This window comes from Gorilla gorilla, chromosome 9, assembly GCF_029281585.2.
Source record: "Gorilla gorilla gorilla isolate KB3781 chromosome 9, NHGRI_mGorGor1-v2.1_pri, whole genome shotgun sequence".
In the NCBI taxonomy this organism is placed as follows: Eukaryota; Metazoa; Chordata; class Mammalia; order Primates; family Hominidae; genus Gorilla; species Gorilla gorilla.
Window position 1 is genome coordinate 79,921,764 of NC_073233.2, and position 19,671 is coordinate 79,941,434.

Consider the following 19,671-nt stretch of genomic DNA (forward strand, 5'->3'; position numbering starts at 1 on the left):
AGCATCTCCAGAGTGCGGGCTCTGTGGAACCAGTCTCATGTATGCAAGTTGGGGATAAAGAAAGACACCATTCTTGCCCACAAGGTGCTCACTGTCTAGTACGGGAAAGAGATACGAAAATCTGAAAATTCATTCCCCATTATCTCTTGGTCCTTCCTATCCAAGTATACTCTGTTTATCAGCCAACTGAAAGGTATTTTCTTAGTTCCTAAATATGATCATCCTCGCTGGGAGCAGTGGCTCACGCCTGTAATCCCAGCACTTTGAGAGACCAAGGCGGGTGGATCGCAAGGTCAGGAGATCGAGACCATCCTGGCTAACATGGTGAAACCCCGTCTCTACTAAAAATACAAAAAAATTAGCTGGGCATGGTGGCGGGCGCCTGTAGTCCCAGCTACTCGGGAGGCTGAGGCAGGAGAATGGCGTGAACCCGGGAGGCGGAGCTTGCAGTGAGCCGAGATTGCACCACTGCACTCCAGTTTGGGTGACAGAGCGAGACTCCGTCTCAAAAAAAATAAAAAAAAAAAAAAAGATCATCCTGTGCTAGAAGCTACATGGAAAATGGGAGACAATGACATGGTCCTTGCCTTTGAGGGGCTTATAGCAGGGTAGGGAGTAAAATTAAACATATGTGAAGCACTAACAGAAGAAAATAATTAAATGCTAAATATAACTAAATGCTAATTACAATTAAGTGCTTCCTGACCCTGCAACATCCAACATGATTCCACATGTCATACCAGCATCAGTCTTGGAATTGAGCCAATTCACCTGGGCTTTGGCAAGGGCAAATGAAATGGTTAAGAGAGCTCTCAGGAGGGCAGAAAAGCTAAGGGGCTTACGTTCCTCAGTCTTGGATAATTATCATCAAGTATACCCTATCCATGGGCAAGATTGTATAGCCCTTGAGGCCAGGCATGGATGGATGCAGATAGCCCCAACTACTGCACTGCAATAAGGCTTTTCTGTGGCTGACAAGACTAAAGCTCAAGGGACCACACTTGGCTCTGTGGTGGGGCGGCAACAGCCAGACACTCAACTGGGGCTTCTTTAAAAAAAGGCCTCTGAGCTATTAAATCACAAGGAATGAGGCTGAGATCACCTCTCCCCCATCCTCACTGCTGCCTATAGACTTGCAGTCCTTTTGATGAGGCCCAACACTTCGAAATTTTATGTGCAACTGTAGGCAGATCTTGCCCCCTTTGAAAGACTCACAGCTGTGCTACTAAAAATGTCCTGAGGTTTAACCAACCTCTTCATCTCAGAGGCAAAACATACAACCCTGAGGTCCTCCCAGGAGAGCCTGTCTAAAACTAGTTCCACTGTTCAAGAAAATGAGTGTCAAGGCTAAATATTCTTTTCTGTGTTCCCCAGGCACAGAAATACGAGGAACCCAATATTCACCACTAGGAACTCCTGAAGGACCTTGTCTGCTCTTCAGTTCTAAGCCTGTAAAGAGGTACTTTCCTAGAGACAGAACATCAGGGTGAGAGAGGCTTCAGGAGAGCCCCAGCCATTCCCTCTTCTCTGGGTAAGGAATGACTGAAGCCAGGAGCACAGCTAAGTCTTCTATATTGGGACTATAGCTTTAAGCAGACTTTGGCTGGGAACCCAAGGGCTCCCAGCCAGAGTACCATCCTCCCCACCCTCCCCCTGAAATCTGAGGCAGGCCCCACCCAGTACACTGGGTGATGCTGATGGAAAAACAGATCCTTGCGATTGTAGCCTGGAACCATTTCACAGAAGGATCTGCTGAGATCCACCCCAGCTGGATCAGGCACCCCCCGCCCCCCCACAACCCTCACTCAATAAACAAAGAAACAAAAGGCCAGGCCCTCTGAGGGCATCTTTGGAGTTCCCATCTACCTGATTCTCTGAGAAAGAAATTCCCCCAGAATCTAAAACAGAGGCCTCACCGAGCTGGTAAGGCACCCTCTCTTTTCCCTGGTCTCAAGAAGTAACCAAGGACACAGAAGCAGTTGCGTTATAAACTTAAGGCGCTGCATCCTTTTTACATTTCCCAAACTGACACAATGCAGCTCCCCCACATCAGGACAAATTCCCACATTTACAGTAACCCCTCTGTTTCCAGAAAATATATATCAAGATAAGGAAAGTGACACTAAAGAGACACGCAGCCACTCTGCCTGTACCCTCTCTGGACCTTAAAGAGTTAAAGCCTAGCCATGATTTCCTACCAGGGCTGAGGCTAATGTAAACCACCTGCTCAGACGCAAGAAGCAGGACCAGAGGGTCAGGTTGCTGAGCTCTGGAGTCTGTTCTGAAAAAGCTTCAGTTTTAAGTACAGAACAAGTGATAGGCCAAAGGCCAGAGGGTCTGAGCTGCAGCAGCACTGCTCTCCTTACGCCGCCCTTGGCCTGGGTGCCAGCTCCTTTGAGACTGCCTCTTAGCCACTTACTGCCCATCAAGGGAACACCAGACCTACCTCAAGATAACACCAAAGTGACCTTTGGTCCCAGAGAGTTGTTAAACTATACTGATCTCTCAGCTCATGGGCCCTTGCTTCTGCTGAACCCTTATTCTCTTAGTGCTAACTCCCACTCCCAGAATTTCAGGGCCCAAAGCCCACACAAGCTCCCACCTCAAAGGGTCCTTCCCAGAACCCCACCCCCTTCTCCACCTGATAGTTCCAAAGGCCTACAGCCTCACAGCTCACAAAGGAAATGGCTGCCCCATCTGTGCGCCAGTGCTCACTTGCAAAATTTACCACCACTTACCCTGAGACTCTGCCTGCCTGTAGCCTAAGAATTCCATGCTCTGTACCCCTTTCTTAGAAAGATACTCCCCATCTGAGAGGCACTCACATCCAAAGAGTGAAAACCCTGATCTTGGGGCTCCTCCTCCTCCAACTCTGGGACGGATAGGCCAGGAGGCACATGCAAGCAAACACCGAGATCTCACCTGGCAGGTTACCCAGAGGGGCCAAGCCACCTTGCCCTAAGCTAATAAGCTATAAAAACAGCATAGGAAATACTTTGCTGGTACATCCCCTGCCTCTGAGAAGATAAAAGGCAAAAGGACCAGTGGCTCCAAGAGACGCCATACAGAGAAAAACAATCTTTCTCAATTCCTGGGGAGTCCTGGGTAGACCGTCTGGTCCAAGTCCAAAGAGTTTCCTGAGGTCGGGGCAAACCAGTTTGTTCCATCTAAAGGGACTAGCTTGGGCTGAAGCCTCCTCCTCTTCACACAGACCACTCCATCTTTGTAGCCTAGAGTTTGGCACAGAACCCCAAAGCCCTGGAGAGGAACAAGGGAGGGATTACAGAGGAAACCAAGATTCTCTGGTTTCTTCAAAAGTGGCTTACAGATGTCTGCCCCTTCTCCCCGTTCTCTGGAGGGTCCAGATCAGGATGATGGCAAAAGAGCTGCAATCAGGAACCAGACCTGCAACCAGGCCTGCAGCCATGTATTGTACTGGGGCGCGTACATACACACACACACACACACACTGACCTGGGCCCCCCACCACTATATTCACACACCCTGGTCCCTATCAGCTGACAAAATGAACCTTTTTTCACTGCCCACCACCGCGCACACACCCACGGCCTCACGCAGAAATGGTGAAGCCCTCTCCTGAGCTGTCTCTACAGCTCAACGTGCAGGCACACACGCTTTCCTTCTCTGAACAAAAACATGCTGACATCTACGCAAGGGGGAAAGAAAGCAACCCTTTGCTCTGAAAGGCGCCAACTCCCGGATGTTGGCAAGCTCTGCTCCACAGCGCCTGTTTCTGAGTATGTTTACTTGCTCTCCCTCTTCTCTCCCTCCCCTTTAAGGATGGCGCAGGAAAGGGAGGTGAGGGGGGAGAATCCACCCCACCCCCTCGTCCATGTTTGAACAAAAACCCAGAGAAAGAGTGAGGGAGAAAAAGTCTCGGTGCGGGGGGGCCTTACCAGACTCCTAAAGCCAAACGTATCTACAGGTTTTAATCCGCCATTAGCATTTAAATCTTGAAAGGAGAGGAGGAAGGGGGGGCCAGTGGAAAGTAACCCCACACACAAAAGAAAAGTTGTTGGTTTTCTTCTCAGTCTGCCTGGCAGGAGCGATCTTCCTGGCTGACAGCCAGAAGTGCGTCACAGCCAGGAGTCTGCTTTCTTTAAAGGCACAGCAAGCTTCCCCGATCTGGGAGCGACAGCAAGCAGGGGACTCTCAGTGGGGGTGGGGCCCAGAGGGAGGGGGTGCACTGGAGAGGAGGGGCTGCAAAGGGGAAGGCTGGAGGCTTGGTCCACGAACAAGAAAAGCAGGACGAATGGGGGCGGCGGGTTGAGGTGAAGGCACAAGCAGGCAGGCAAAATTACTGAACTCCAACAGCAGCAAGAGCCAAGGCAAACTGTGGCATAAACACACAAAACACATCTTACAGTGGCCTGCCTGACAAACCTGGGATCAACCGGACACTCCCCCTTCGCTCTGTTTTCCACCCAGAGTTTAAGGCAGCAGTAATAATCTGTCCATCTCTCTGGACAGCAATGGAAGGGTAGGACAAGGGCTGTCCTGATAATTAGATCAGCCCCTGCCTGGCGGACCACAGGGCAAGGAGGAAGACCCGGGAACAGAGGCTTTGAAGAACAAGCAACATGCAGGCCCTCTGATCGGGGGCACCTTCCTGCCGGCCCCAGAGCAGGCTATGTCTTTAAGTACAACCATGCCACTCACACACAAAGCGCCTTGCCACCTTCCATGGGCACCGCCTGCCCTGCTCTGGGACACGGCCACCCACTAAGTCCATTCCCCGAGGGAATCTCTCCAGCCCATACCTTCTGCGTGGCAAGGCCAGGATGCCGTGCTGTGCCCGCTCCTCCCCCTCCGCCACCCAAACAAGAAGCCCAGGCAGATTCTGGCCCTGGAGTACAGGCCTGCGCTGTCCTGTGCTGCGTGCTATTGTCGGCTGTGGAATGGCCGCCAAAATCCCAGCTGTGCTGCCAGAACCTAATCCCCTGTTCCGCTGAGCATTTATGGGGAGGGGCTGAGGGGCCAAGGCACGAGACCGAGCACGCCAGGCACTGGCTGCAGCCCTTAACAGACGCAGGCACCGGGACTTGTAGGCTCTGCTTCTCCTACGTGGCTGAAAACAAAAGATGTCTGACTCTTAGAAGACAAAATCACAGCATTTCCCCCCACTGAATAGCGAACTTCACCCAGGCTGAAAGGGAAGCCCACCAGATGGTCAACAGGCACCCCCTAATCTTATGCCACAAACATTTACTGAGCACCTACTATGTGTAAGGCACTCCTATAGGAAACTGTAGGAAGTATACAAAGATGAATTAAGCCCAGCATCCGCACTGAGGTAGGTTGTAATTCACAGGAGATAAGAAATGTGACTTGAAGATTAATTTCAAACTGGTGTGCTAACTTCCATAAAAGCTGTAAAGAAAAATTCTAACCAGTTTAGAGTAGGGAAGGATTACGAAAATGAAGTGCCATTTTAATTTGGACCTTGAAACACACAGGTAGCATTTCCCCAGATGGAAACAGAGAGGTGTGGGGAGGAAGAGAAAGCAGAGAGGAGGCATGGAAGCAGTGGGAGAAAGGGCTTGAAGAGTGAGGTGGGGTCAGAGAGCTAGGAGAATCTTGAACCTCAAACCAAGGAATCAAAGATTTGTAAGTTTGTTTGTTATTAACACAGAGCTGTGGTATGACAAAAACTGTGCCCCAAGTTTATTCTGATATATACCTGAATGAGACTAGCAGCAATGAGGTGAGTCAGAAGGCTGCACAGTCAGGAGACAGGTAATGAGGGCACACAAGAGGGTAAGGTAAGAAAGAATGGAAAGGGGGCTTGGCACGATGGCTCACACCTGTAATCCCAGCACTTTGGGTGGACCACTGGAGTCCAAGAGTTTGAGACCAGCTGGGGCAACATAGGGAGATCCCATCTCTACAAAAAATTTCATGAATAAAAAATTAGCCGGGTGTGGTGGCCCACACCTACAGTTCCAGCTACTCGGGAGGCTGAGGTGGGAGGATCACTTGAACCCAGGTGGAAGCTGCAGTGAGAGACATTGTGGAGACAGGGTAAAGAACTGATAGGAGGCAGAGAGAGGAACTGTACAGGGGAGGAAAGTATGAGGGATGATATGCAGAATTAAACTGAGGAGATGACAGGATGTCAGAACAAGAGAGAAAACAGAGTATAATAAATAGTAGCTGGTGGGGCACGGTGGCTCACACCTGTAATCCCAGCACTTTGAGAGGCCAGCCTGGGCAACATGGCGAAACCCTGTTTCTACCAAAAAATACAAAAAAACCACACAAAAAAACAAAAACAAAAAATTAGCCAGGTGGAGTTCTTTTTTTTTTTTTAAAGCAGGGTCTCACTCTGTCACCCAGGCTGGAGGGCAATGGCGAGATCATAGCTCACTGTAACCTCAAACTTCTGGGATCAAGTGATCCATCTGCCTCAGCCTCCCAAGCAGTGGGAGTACAGGTGTGTGCCACCATGCCTGGCTAATTTTTTTTTTTTTTTTTTCTGTAGAGACAGGCTCTCACTATGTTGCCTAGGCACCACATTATTTTAAATTCTTCTCTAAAAATTCTATGCTTCTCCCAAAGCCCTGGGATACAGGCATGAACCACCACACCTGGCCCACAGTTGTCTTTGTCTTTTTCTACTAGGGGCTATACTACAGAGGTCACAATCATTGGCTACAGTTTATAATATATAGGCTAAAATGTTTTACATATAAGATAACCAGTAAAACTTCATGATTTAGAAACAAATTAGTGTCTTTTTTAGTGTCAGAGTCCCAGCTACTCAGGAGGCTAAGGTGGGAGAATTGCTTGAACTCGGAATGAGCAGAGATCATGCCACTGCACTCCAGCCTGGGTGCCAGAGCAAGACTCTGTCTCAATAAATACATAAATAAATGGACAGATAGATAAACAGAGAGACAGAAAGACATATAGTAGCTAATGCTTACTGAGTGCATACTACGTACGCGACACTATTCTACTGACCTAATATGTATGAACTCATTAATCTTAAAAACTCCCTTAATGAAGTAGGTACGATTATCACCCAACTTTAGAGAGGAGGATATTGAGCCACAAGATTAAATAATTTGCCAAGATCACATAGCAAGTAAATGGCAGAAGTCTCTACCACATGCTGCTAACTATTTGACATTGGCAAGAAACTTCTGAACTTTAGTATCCCTATTTGTAAAACAAGAATAAAGACACCTGTTATAAAGCGATGAAAATTAATTCAATAACACCTATAAGGTGTCCAACACACTGGCTAGCATGTAAGGCATAGGATGGGTGTTTCCTGCAGACTAATTCCTACTTGGCATTTTGGTCCCTTGTCACCAAGGTGTCCAAGCAGAAGTTGGCTCACCAATTGTTTGGGAAGCCAGAGAGGGTATTCTGCCTGGAGCAGGAGACTGGATCCTCTGTCTGTCTGCCTTCTTCCCATCAGTCTGCCTCTCTAGATTTTACTTTAGGGTCCAGCTCAAATATTTAATATATTTGATTTAATATTCCCAACTCCTCAAATATTTAACAGTTAACAGGGGTTACTTTGGGGGAGGAGTTAGATTGTAGGGAACATTCACTTGGGGACTTTCTATGCTGTATGTTTGCTTTTTTTTTTTTTTTTTTTTTTGAGATGGAGTCTTGCCCTGTCACCCAGGCTGGAGTACAATGGCACGATCTCAGCTCAATGCAACCTCTGTCTCCTGGGTTCAAATGATTCTCCTGCCACAGCCTACCAAGTAGCTGAGATTACAGGCACCTGCCACCATGCCCAGCTGATTTTTTTATTTTTAGTAGAGACAGGGTTTGACCATGTTGGCCAGGCTTGTCTTGAACTCCTGACCTCGTGATCCGCCTGCCTCGGGCTCCCAAGTGCTGGATTACAGGTGTGAGCCACTGTGCCTGGCCTTGCATTTATTTTTAATAATCTTGTATTACACTGGTGATAAGAAAAATGTAACTACCTCCTACTCTTGGCACTTATGTGTATATGCATGAAAATCTTGTCTTCACATCTAGAATGGAAATTCCTCAAGGGCATAACCAGTTCCACCTCTCTCTCTCTGTGATCCCCCATAACACCTAGCACACTAGGGCTCCTTAAATCTGCTTCTCCAAACCACATCTGGATGTCAGGTTTACAAATTCAACTTTCTGGCCACCAGAGAATGACTGTGGTGGGTGGTTGGGATGAGGTGGGGGTGGGGGTCAGACCAAGGCTCATTGCTGTAGGCTCCCCATCACCTGCTGCTTCTTCCAGGCCCTGTAGGCTATTCCCAACTGTATCATTTGTAGTCTGTAGTTAGCAATCGCTATTAGTAGAAATGGAAGTTCTTATCCAAAGGAGCACCATGAAAGCAAAGGCAAAGCAGATACCAAAACTTTTACAGAAAAGCAAAGTGGCAAACATAATTGTTTGGGTTTCTGTTTTGTTTTTGTTTTCTTGGGACAGAGTCTCACTCTGTCACCCACACTTGAGTGCAAGTGGCACAATCATGGCTCACTGCAGCCTCAGCCTCCTGGGCTCAAACAATCCTCCCACCTCAGCCTCCGGAGTAGTTGGGACCACAGGTGCATGCCACCACACCTGACTAATTTTTGTATTTTTTTGTAGAGACAGAGTTTCACCATGTTGCCCAGGCTGGTCTCGAACTCCTGGGCTCAAGCGATCTGCCTGCTTCAGCCTCCCAAAGTGCTAGGATTACAGGCATGAGCCATCACAGGTCTGGCCAAACTTAATTTAAAGACTGGCATTATCAATGCTCCAGAAAATGTATAAGGTGAAAATAGGAGGGAGGCCTGCTAAAACTGCCCTGGCCACATATGGCAATGCGTCAGCCCTGAAGCTTCCTAGCCCAGATAGAATTGATATTGTCTCAAAAGCGTACAAGAGGTCTCCCCAGCCTGGCCCCTTCCTCTAAACTCAAGGCAACAGCTTCCAGCTGTGCAGCTTCCAAGAGGCTGAACCTTCCCCTAGAACCCCTCTGCAAAGCTGCCAAGTTTCTGGGCCAGCTCTTCAGGACAGCCCAAGGAGCCTGGCCAGTTTCGCCAGGCTTTCCCTCCTCTTCCTCCCTCCTGTGGCAGCAGCATAATTTCCACAGCCCCTCTCACAGCCTAGACAGGCAGCAGGCGGCCACATGGCTCCTGCCTGATTCTTACTGTCCTCAGAAGAACGGGAAAGGAGTGGTAAAACCTTTCTAGAAAAAGAGAAGGGCCGGGCACGGTGGCTCACGCCTGTAATCCCAGCACTTTGGGAGGCCAAGGCAGGCGGATCACCTGAGGTCAGGAGTTCGAGACCAGCCTGACCAACATGGAAAAACCCCATCTCTACTAAAAATACAAAATTAGCTGGGTGTGGTGGCGCATGCCTGTAATCCCAGCTATTCAGGAGGCTGAGGCAGGAGAATTGCTTGAACCCAGGAGGAGGAGGTTGTGGTGAGCCGAGATCGTGCCATTGCACTCCACCCTGGGTAACAAGGGTGAAACTCCATCTCAAAAAAAGAAGAAAAAGAGAAGAAAAGAAAGGGGTGGAGAGCGGGGAGACGGAGAGAGAGAAAGAGAGAGAAAGGAACAAAGGAAGGAAAAGAGAGAAGAAAGGAAGGAAAGAAATTACTTTAAATTCAGTAGGGAGGGCTGGGCACAGTGGCTCATGCCTTAATCCCAGAACTTTGGGAGGTCGAGGTGGGCAGATTGTTTGAGCTCAAGAGTTCAAGACCAACCTATCCAACGTGACAAAATCCCATGTCTACTAAAAATACAAAAATTAGCTGAGTGTGGTGGCAGGAGCCTGTAATCTCAGCTACTTGGGAGGCTGAGGCAAGAGAATCACTTGAATCCGGGAGGCGGAGGTTGCAGTGAGCTGAGATTGTGCCATTGCACTCCAGTCTGGATGACAGAGTGGGACTCCGTCGCAAAAAAAGAGAAAAAAAACAAGAATTTTAAATTAAAATAAATAAATACATTTCAGTAGAGTTCAGATAGAGGTTGAAGCGGGGTGGTGACTGGTTAGGAGCACAAAGGTTATTTCAAAGGGTCAGGTGATCCTCCTGCCTCAGCCTCCTGAGTAGCTGGGACTACATGCACATGCCATCGCATCAGGATTTACATTATCATTTTTGAAAGTTTAAACAAAAAAAGACTGGAGCTGGGTGTGGTGGCTCATGCCTATAATCCCAGAACTTTGGGAGGCCAAGGTGGGAGGATAATTTGAGCTCAGGAGTTCAAATTCCTCAGGAGTTCAAGACCAGCCTGGGTAACATAGCGAGATCCCCATCTCTACAAAAAATAAAAGAATTAGCCAGACATGGTGGTGTGTGCCTGTAGTCCTAGCTACTCAGAAGGCTGAGGTGGGAGGATTGCTTGAGTCCAGGAGTTTGAGGTTATAGTGAGCTATGATCATGCCACTGCACTCTAGTCTGGGCAACAGAGCAAGACACGTCTCAAAAAAACAAAAACAAAAACAAATAAATACTAGGAGAGTTCAAGTCCCCAGTCATCCCCATGGGATGATTCTCACACAAATAATAAGCCCGGCACTCAAGGCCCTCCATGACCTGCAGCTTCTAGAGTTCTAGCTTCTAGAGTCGTTATTCCCTTACCCAAACCCTCCACTCTGCCAGGCAGGTCTATAAAGTTACAGTTTGTCCTGAGAATTAGACAAGATGACCGCAGGGGACAGGCTCTGGATTAGCTACGAATTACAACAGTAACAGCAACGATAATGATAGTCTTTACTATGCCAGGATGTAAGTGACAAAGAAAAGACTAGAAGGCATTGTATTGGGCAGTTTTGTTTATTTTACTTTTTTTTAATAAAATTTAAAAAAATATGGAACCCTTCACAAATTTGCATGTCATCCTCGCACAGGGGCCATGCTAATCTCTGTATCGTTCCTATTTTATTTTGTTCCAATTTTAGTATACATGCTGCCGAACCAAGCAGTGGGCAGTTTTAAAAATGAGGAAATCTGAGGCTCAGGAATTAGGTGACTTACGTGATCTAGTCATGTAAGTAGTAAGTTGTCTACCTTGTCCCTATATTATTCTTTTTTGTTTTTTTCTTTCAAGATGGAGTCTCGCTCTGTCGCCCAGGTTGGGGTGCAGTGCTGCGATCTCAGCTCACTGCAACCTCTGCCTCCCGGGTTCATGTGATTCTTGTACCTCAGCCTCCCGAGTAGCTGGGATAATAGGCATGAGCCAGTGCACCCAGCCAGCCTATATTATTCTCTACAGCTGTTAAATAGGCAATCATTGAGTGAATGAATAAAAGCTAGCACATTCTCAGCAAATCAAAGAAGCCGTGTGCTTTTCCTCATGAAAATCAACTTTTTTTATTTTTTGAGACAGAGTTTGCTTTGTCGCCCAGGCTGGAGTGCAATGGCACGACCTCAGCTCACTGCACCCTCCACCTGCCAGGTTCAAGCGATTCTCCTGCCTCAGCCTCCCGAGTAGCTGGGATTACAGGCGCTCGCCAACACGCCGGTCTAATTTTTTTTATTTTTAGTAGAGATGGCGTTTCACCATGTTGGCCAGGCTGGGCTTGAACTCCTTACCTCAGGTGATCCACCTGCCTGGGCCTCCCAAAGTGCTGGGATTACAGGAGTGAGCCACCGTGCCAGGCCGAAAATCAACTTCTTAATCAAAATAATCAAACAGCTCCAATTTCAAAATTAATCACTAAAGAATTTTTTTCTGAGGATCCGAGAGCTTTACAAACACTAAAGGGCCAAAACTCCTCTAAAAACAGCAAGCACCAAGAAAAGTCTTCTACTAGGAGGGATGTTGGCAGTGTCTCAAGGGTTAGAGGGGGAGGCTGGAAGGAAATGCTGGTGCTAAAGGGAAGGACTGCTGTTTCAGGAGCCTGACCTTGAGCTTATTTACCATGGCCTCATTCTCCCTCTCCAGAGGATAGTGGCTGATTAATGAGGCAGTGTTGGTAAGTCTGAGGCTTCCTGGGGAGAAAAGCAGAGGGCAAATCAAAACCCAGAGAGGATTCATTATAACATCCAACAGGCCCACTCAGTTCTCTCTCAAGAAGGCCTTTCTACAAAACAGCTAAGAACCTCTCCACCCTGTTTCACTGTCACAGAGGAGTAAAATGGCTCTGTCCCTACAGGCAACATATCAACATATCTAGCACAATGTTTGCTCACAAACACAGAACTAATTATAAGAAATGTGAAAGAACCTGAAACGCAGGGGGAATACTCTTACTGGAGACAGCCTCCATAGTGGTAGCAAACATAGTAGATCTGGTGTTGAAAGCCCCTGGAGGGGTGATGGGTCACTTACTAGCTATGTGGCTTAATGCAAGTCACAGAGGCAAATTACTGAGAACCAAGCTAGGGTCGGATCAGCTCTAAAGTACCTTTTCAGGGCCACGCACAGTTGCTCATGCTTGTAATCCCGGCACTTTTGGTGGCCAAGATGGGAGGATCACTTGAGCCAAGGAATTTGAGACCAGCGTGGGCAACATAGTGAGACCCTGTCTCAAAAAAAAAAAAAAAAAAAAATATATATATATATATATTTTGTGTGTGTGTGTGTGTATATATATATATATATATTTGCCTATTCATCTATCTATAGATAGATAAATAAATAGATATATATCAAAAAAAGAAAATTGGCTGGGCATGGTGGTATGTGTCTGTAGTCCTGGCAACTTGGGAGGCTGAGGTGGGAGGATCACTTGAGCCCAGGAGTTTGGGGTTACAGCGAGCTATGATCATGCCACTGCACTCTAGCCTGGGCAACAGAGTGAGACCCTGTCTCTAAAAAAATAAAATAAAGTACCTTTCCACTTCCAAAAATTCCCATGATTCTTTCCACAGGATACCATTCTCAACAACAAATCTTGTAGTAGAACTTGTCTCCTCAGAATCTGGTCAAAACATCACTAGTTAGGGTGTTCTTTCCAAAAAAAATAGCAAATCTCCTAGAAACAGGCACATTGTGTGTTACCCTATTAGGACCCATCCCCAAAGCGAGGCACATGTGGGTGCTTCATTAATACTCTGTTGAAAGGAGGAGGTCCTTGGAAACTGGTAGTACCAACTTAGCATGGCATACAATGAAAGGTGATTGGAGCCACATTCGAGGAACTACAAGGCAGCTTTTCATAAATAAAAGCCACAAAATGCAATTTATAACTACATCTGTCTAAACAGACTAAAGAAAAGTAGCTTTCTATACCTAGGTCTTCACCCCTTCTCCTCCCCACCTCTACTTTATCATCCCTGTCCTACACAGCACTGAGACCCCTGTCTTTCTGGTTCCAGGTCCACTTTTCCTTTTTCCACACCAGAATGCCTTTAATCACTGATAGAAATGAACAAACATGAATATGAGTTCTAAACAGGAAGACAGATTGCCTCAAGAACCAACTTGTCAATATGTTACTAATAAGTGAAATAAGTGGGAATGGTGTCTAACATGGGCATGATAAAATAAAACCCTAAAATATATACTGTGCTAGGGATTTGAACGAACTTCAGGATTTTTAAGGAAGGCTGTGTCTCACATCTCAATTAATCTTCCCAAAAGAACCCTAAGAGGCAAGTTTATTCCAATTTTATAAATTAGGAACCTAAGGCTCAGTAAGAAGAAAATACCTGCCTCAAGGTCAACTGGTAAGGCTGCAGAGCCAGAACTCAAAGAGATGTCTTCTAAATCCAGTGCTCTCTCCAGCACATCTCAGCTACATCCTCTATCTTTCTCATCAGTATAGGTCTTCATGTATACAAAGCATTTCTGCATTCATTGTTCACACTGCTTCTGCCACAGCTCATGAAAAGGACAATGCAGATGTCTAAATGGCACCAGATCTATACCCACCTTTTTTTTTTTTTTTTTTTTTGAGACAGGGTCTTGCTCTGTCACCCAGGCTGGAGTGCAGTGGCACAATCATAGCTCGCTGCAACCTCAAACTTCTGGGCTCAAGTGATCCTCCCGCCTCAGCCTTACAAGTAGCTGCTGCTACAACAGGCACGCACCACCACGCCTGGCTATTTTTAATTTTTAGTAGAGATGAAGTCTCGCTATGTTGCCTAGGCTGGTCTCGAACACCTGGGCTCAAGCGATCTGCCTGCATTGACCTCCCAAAGTGTTGGAATTAAACAGTGTGAGCCACCGTGCTGTCCTATCCACACTGTTAAAGATGCTAATAAATAACGTGATCACCATCAGAGAAAATAAATCCTATGTATCTGGCATCACTGAGAAGTACAAAATTTCACAAAAGCAATTTTCCTACTAACTGAAATTTATCCCTTTTAAGGCAAAGCTCTTTCTTTATATCAAAACATATTCTCCAAAATACATAAGATATGTTACTCTTTACTTAGAATTAATGAAATTTAATCAGGGATATTCGACTATAAACATGATATAAACCATCCTACATACTGTGCTAGGAATTCAAAGATTTTTTTTTTTTTTTTTTTTTGAGACAAGGTCTCACTCTGCTGCCCAGGCTGGAGTGCAGTGGTGCAATCTCAGCTCACTGCAACCTCCACCTCCCAGGCTCAAGTGATCCTCCCTACCTCAGCCTCCCAAGCAGCTGGGGCTACGAGTGTGCAGGACCATGCCCAGCTAGTTTTGTACTTTTTGTAGAGATGGGGTTTTGCCATTTGCCCAAGCTGGTCTCAAACTCTTGAGCTCAAGCGATCAGCCCACCTTGGCCTCCCAAAGTGCTGGGATTACAGGTGTGAGCCACTGTGCCTGGCCCAAGGGTAAATCTTTAAACTTGAGTTTATAATCTTGTAGAGGAAGAGACACATCTGTAACCATAATATGAAGCCAAAGAACATGGGCTTGGGGTGTGCTGAAAGGAAGGTAAGATAACACAAGCAAGGCTAGTGGGGACCAACAACCCAGGGTGACTTACTGAAGAGAAGTGGGAGGCACTGAAAAGTCCTGGGCAGGAGAATGGTATACTACTTGTGCTTTTTGAAAAGATGACTCTAGCACAACAGTGAGGCCAGAGGCAGAAAATGGACTTAGGTGGCAGCTATAGAGGTAGAGAGAAAACTGCACTGCCAGGGCAGGGGCAGTAGGAACTAAAACAGGTGGCTCTGAAAGGCATTACAGACGTAGAGACAATGCTCTTAGCATATAGGGGCGTGGGAAAGGTGGGGAGCTAAAGAGAACACTAAGATTCTTGCTTTCATGGAAAGATTTCAGAACGAGAAAATAAGAGTAGGTACTGGTTTAAAGGAGCCTGAGGGACTAACTCAGGATGGGATGATGGGGAATGCTTTATAGAGGAAGTGACATTTAAGCTAGATATTAAAATATGAGCAGGATAAGTAGAGTTTCACCAAAAAGTAAAAAAGCATTCTAGGCAGAGAAAACAGCACATGCAAAGACAGACCATATTACAGTTGAACAATGGCATGCAGTTTTAGGGAGGTGCATCAGATGATAAGAAGGGTAATAAGTAAGGCCAGGGGCGGTGGCTCACGCCTGTAATCCCAGCACTTTGGGAGGCCAAGGCAGGTAGATCATGAGGTCAGGAGATTGAGACCATCCTAGCCAACATGGTGAAACCCCGTCTCTACTAAAAATACAAAAATTAGCTGGGTGTGGTCACGTGCCTGTAATCCCAGCTACTCAGGAGGCTGAGGCAGGAGAATCATTTGAACCCAGGAGGTGGAGGTTGCAGTGAGCCGAGATCATGCCACTGCACTCCAGTCTGGTGTGTTCCAGTCAGAGCAAGACTCCATCTCAAAAAAAAAAAAAAAACAAGGGTGAGTAATATTAAATTGTGAGGCACTTGCCTCATACTAAGAAATTGTAGGTGATGAGAAGACAATCAAGGTTTCTAAAGGAAGAGGGTAAAGGGGAGCAGCATGATCAGGGCTATGTTTCAGAAGGGAAACTGTATAAAGTACAGACTGGAATGGTAAGACACAGGAGGAAGGCAATAGAGCATAATGGCTAAGATTACGAGGTCTGAACTTAAGACAACCTAATGCAAATTCTGGGCTTATAGCTTAATAGCTCTGCAACCTTGGGCAAGTTATTTACTCTCTCTGTGCCCTCATTTTCCCCAGCTGTAAAATGGGAATAATAACAGTACTTTATCAGGCACATGCCACCACACCCGGCTATTTTTTTTTTTAATTTTTGTAGAGACAGGATCTTGCTATGTTGTCCAAGCTGGTCTCGAACTGCTCAACTAAAGTGAAGCTCCCACCTTGGCCTCCCAGAGCACTGGGATAACAGGTATGAGGCACTGTGCCCAGCCCATAGTTCCTAATTATGCCTTTTTGTATTTTATTAATTTATCTTTCTCTTACTGCCTTAAGTTCCATGAAATCACAAACTGTGTGCTCACCACTGAATTCTTAGAAATCAGCACAATGGCTGGCACAGCATGAGTGCTTGATAAATACTTCTTGAATGAATGAAAGGTTCCAAACTATGTATTTTAAATGAACTCTATTTAAATATAACCTTTATATAGAACCCCAGGACACACAGAAGAAAACAGTTTGAAGTAAGGGATATTTGGAGACTTGTTCCCTCTGCTTCCCCCTGGTTCTTAAGTCAGTTCTATAGTTCTGTAAAGCTTTACAGAATGCAGTGCAAAAACCATTGTCTGTTACAAGCAAGAAGTAATGTATGTCTGAAGTAAGGCAATGACAATAAAGATGCAACAATAGCTTTGAGAACTATTTATGATAGGCCCTGACAACCAATTACAGTAGGCCCTCTGTATCCATGGGTTCCACATGTGTGGATTCAACCAACCTGAGATGAAAAACATTTTGGGGAAAAAAAAGCATCTGTACTGAAGATGTATAAACTTTTTTTCTTGTCATTATTCTAAACAATACAATGTAACAACTATTTACATAGTATTTACATTGCATTATATAAGTAATCCAAGGATGATTTAAACTATACGAAGGACGTGTGAAGATTATATGCTAATATTATACCATTTTATATAGAGACTTGAGCATCCAAGGATTTTGGTATCTGTGTGAAGTCCTGGAACCAATCCCCACAGATGCTGAGGGACAACTGTATAAATGAAGAATGAGAAAAGGAAAATTCTTGAAGCACCTCTAAATTTCCTAGCTTGAGTGAACAAATAAATGAACATGTGTGCCAAAAAGCAAGATAAGAATGTAAGAGTGGCTGGGCACGGTGGCTCACGATTGTAATCCCAGCACTTTGGCAGGTCAAGGCAGGTGGATCGCTTGAGGCCAGGAGTTCGAGACCAGCCTGGCCAACATGGTGAAACCCTGTCTCCACTAAAAATACAAAAAAATTAGCCGGGCACGGTGGCAGGCACCTGTAATCCCAGCTACGCGGGAGGCTGAGGCAGGAGAATTGCTCAAACCCAGGAGGTGGAGGTTGCAGTTAGCCAAGATCACACAATTGCAATCCACCCTGGGAAACGAGCAAAACTCCATCTCAAAAAAAAAAAAAAAATGTAAGAGTAACAGTAACAATTTCCATTCATTTGAACATAGTATCACCCCATCAAGCAAATACTATTAATACCCTCAAGTTATAGAATAAATCTTTCACGATGTTAAGCAACTGTCATGATCTTTATTAGCAAAGATCATGAGGCTAATAAGTAGCAGAACTAAGTTTCAAACCCAAGACTGTCCCACTCCAAGCCCAAAATCTAAACCGTCTTGCTATATTGGCAAGCAGTTTGAGAGTTAGGTCTTAGACGTGAGATATCTACTGGATATACAGTTAGAAATAATCAGTAACTAATGAAAAATATGATTTGGGGTTAGAGATAAGGATCTGGGCTCCATTTGGAAGACTGAATAAATTCAGAAGAGTGTCTACGAGAAGATCATGCTTGCTTGTAAGGCCTGTAAATGGGTGATGTACGCATTTGCGATTGAAGTTTGTTGATTTACCAAGGTCTCTGCCTTGCATAGATCTAGTGGGCATCAGCATTAAGAGAGGAAGTAAAAAACTTTAGGAGAAATTCCAGATCTCTGGGGATTCCTGTTAGGACCTTTATATTATTTTTATTTTGGGAGAATTTAACAGAAAGACAGTGACACCAATGTCAACAAAAAAAATGAGACAGCAAAGGTGATAAAGAGAATAGATTTGGGGATCATCATTTTCTCTTCTGCTTGAGATTCCACAGCTCTCAACAAAAATGACTATTATTTGTGTATGGCTCTTTACAACTAACAAAGTGTTTCCCATTTACAAGGTATTTCCTGTTTACCAATAATGTCAGATGAACCTCACAACAGCTGTTTAAGGTGAGGGCATTATTATTTTCACTTTACCAAAGAGGAATGAAGTCCAGAAAAGTTAAGTTTGCCTTGTCTAAGGTCATACAGCTAAAAAGCAACCGGGCCACGATGTAACCACGGTTTTCTGGCTCCTAATCTGGGGCTCTTTCCAGAAGACTCACCTGAGATAACATGAGCCACTCACTTATGAACCAAGAGTCATCATCCCTATGTACAGTTTCACTGCATTTAAAAATAAAACAATAGGGGGATAGTGACTGGGAAGGGGCTAATGGTATGCTGGTAATGTTCTGTTTCTTGATGTAGGTGCTAGTAACACAGGTGTGTTCACCTTGTGGAAAGTCCTTGAGCTGTAAACTTTGTGTACTTTTCTGTATATATGTCATACTGTAATTATTAAATACCAGGCAAGCCAGGTCAGGAGGCTTGCACTTGTAATCCCAATGGCTCAGGAGGCTGAGATGGGAGGATCACTTGAGCCCAGGAATTCAAGACCAGCCTGAGTGACAAAGCAAGACCCCCATCTCTCAAAAAAAAAAAAAAATTCAGCTGGGCGCGGAGGCTTACACCTGTAATCTTAGCACTTTGAGAGGCCGAGGCAGACAGATTACCTGAGGCCAGGAGTTCGAGACCAGCCTGACCAACATGGTAAAACCACATCTCTACTAAAAATACACATACACACACACACACACACAATTAGCCAGGTGTGGTGGTGCACGCCTATAATCCCAGCTACTCAGAAGGCTGAGGCACAAGAATTGCTTGAAGCTGGAAGGTGGAGGCTGCAGTGAGCTGAGATCATACCACTTCACTCCAGCCTGGGTGACAGAGTGAGACTCTGTCTCAAGAGAAACAACAACAAATAAAAAAAAATTAGCCAGGTATGGTGGCATGCCTGAAGTCTCAGCTACTCAGGAGGCTGAGGCAGGAGGATCACTTGAGCTCAGGAGTTTGAGGCTTCAGTGAGCTACGACTGTGCCACTGTACCCCAGCCTGAGTGATGCAGCAAGATCCCATCTCTTTTTTTTTTTTTTTCTGAGTTGGAGTTTTACTCTTGTTGCCCAGGCTAGAGTGCAGTGGTGTGATCTTGGCTCACTGCAACCTCCACCTTCCCGTTTCAAGCGATTCTCCTGCCTCAACCTGCCAAGTAGCTGGGATTCCAGGTGTCTACCACCACCCCCAGCTAATTTTTGTATTTTTAGTAGAGACGGGGTTTCACTATGTTGGCCAGGCTGGTCTTGAACTCCTGACCTTGTGATCCGCCTGCCTCAGCCTCCCAAAGTGCTGGGATTACTGGCATGAGCTGTCGCGCCTGGCCAAGATCCCATCTCTTTAAAAAAAAAAAGCAAGCCAAACTGATAATCAAAACTCAGGAACACTAAGTTGGATGCGTCACATTTTTTACTCAGTTTCTCAA

At 45.7% G+C, this 19,671-nt stretch overlaps 1 protein-coding gene and 1 pseudogene across 27 annotated transcripts in view; both read right to left on the reverse strand.

Moving 5' to 3' along the window:
- Positions 1 to 19,671, reverse strand: part of NUMA1 (nuclear mitotic apparatus protein 1) — a 77,692-nt gene that overhangs the window by 34,137 nt on the left and 23,884 nt on the right. For 3 of the 27 annotated variants that reach the window (XM_055356682.2, XM_063693313.1, XM_063693308.1), the window contains exon 1: positions 3,564 to 3,757. The exons of 6 other annotated variants lie outside the window; for them this stretch is intronic. The gene's annotated coding sequence lies outside the window, so the exon portion shown is untranslated. Of the gene's footprint in view, positions 1 to 2,738; positions 2,852 to 3,326; positions 3,776 to 3,917; positions 5,061 to 19,671 lie in introns of those variants that run through there. 18 more of the 27 variants (XM_063693312.1, XM_063693307.1, XM_055356680.1 and 15 more) reach the window with 14 other exon arrangements.
- Positions 10,826 to 10,922, reverse strand: LOC115936324 (uncharacterized; annotated as a pseudogene).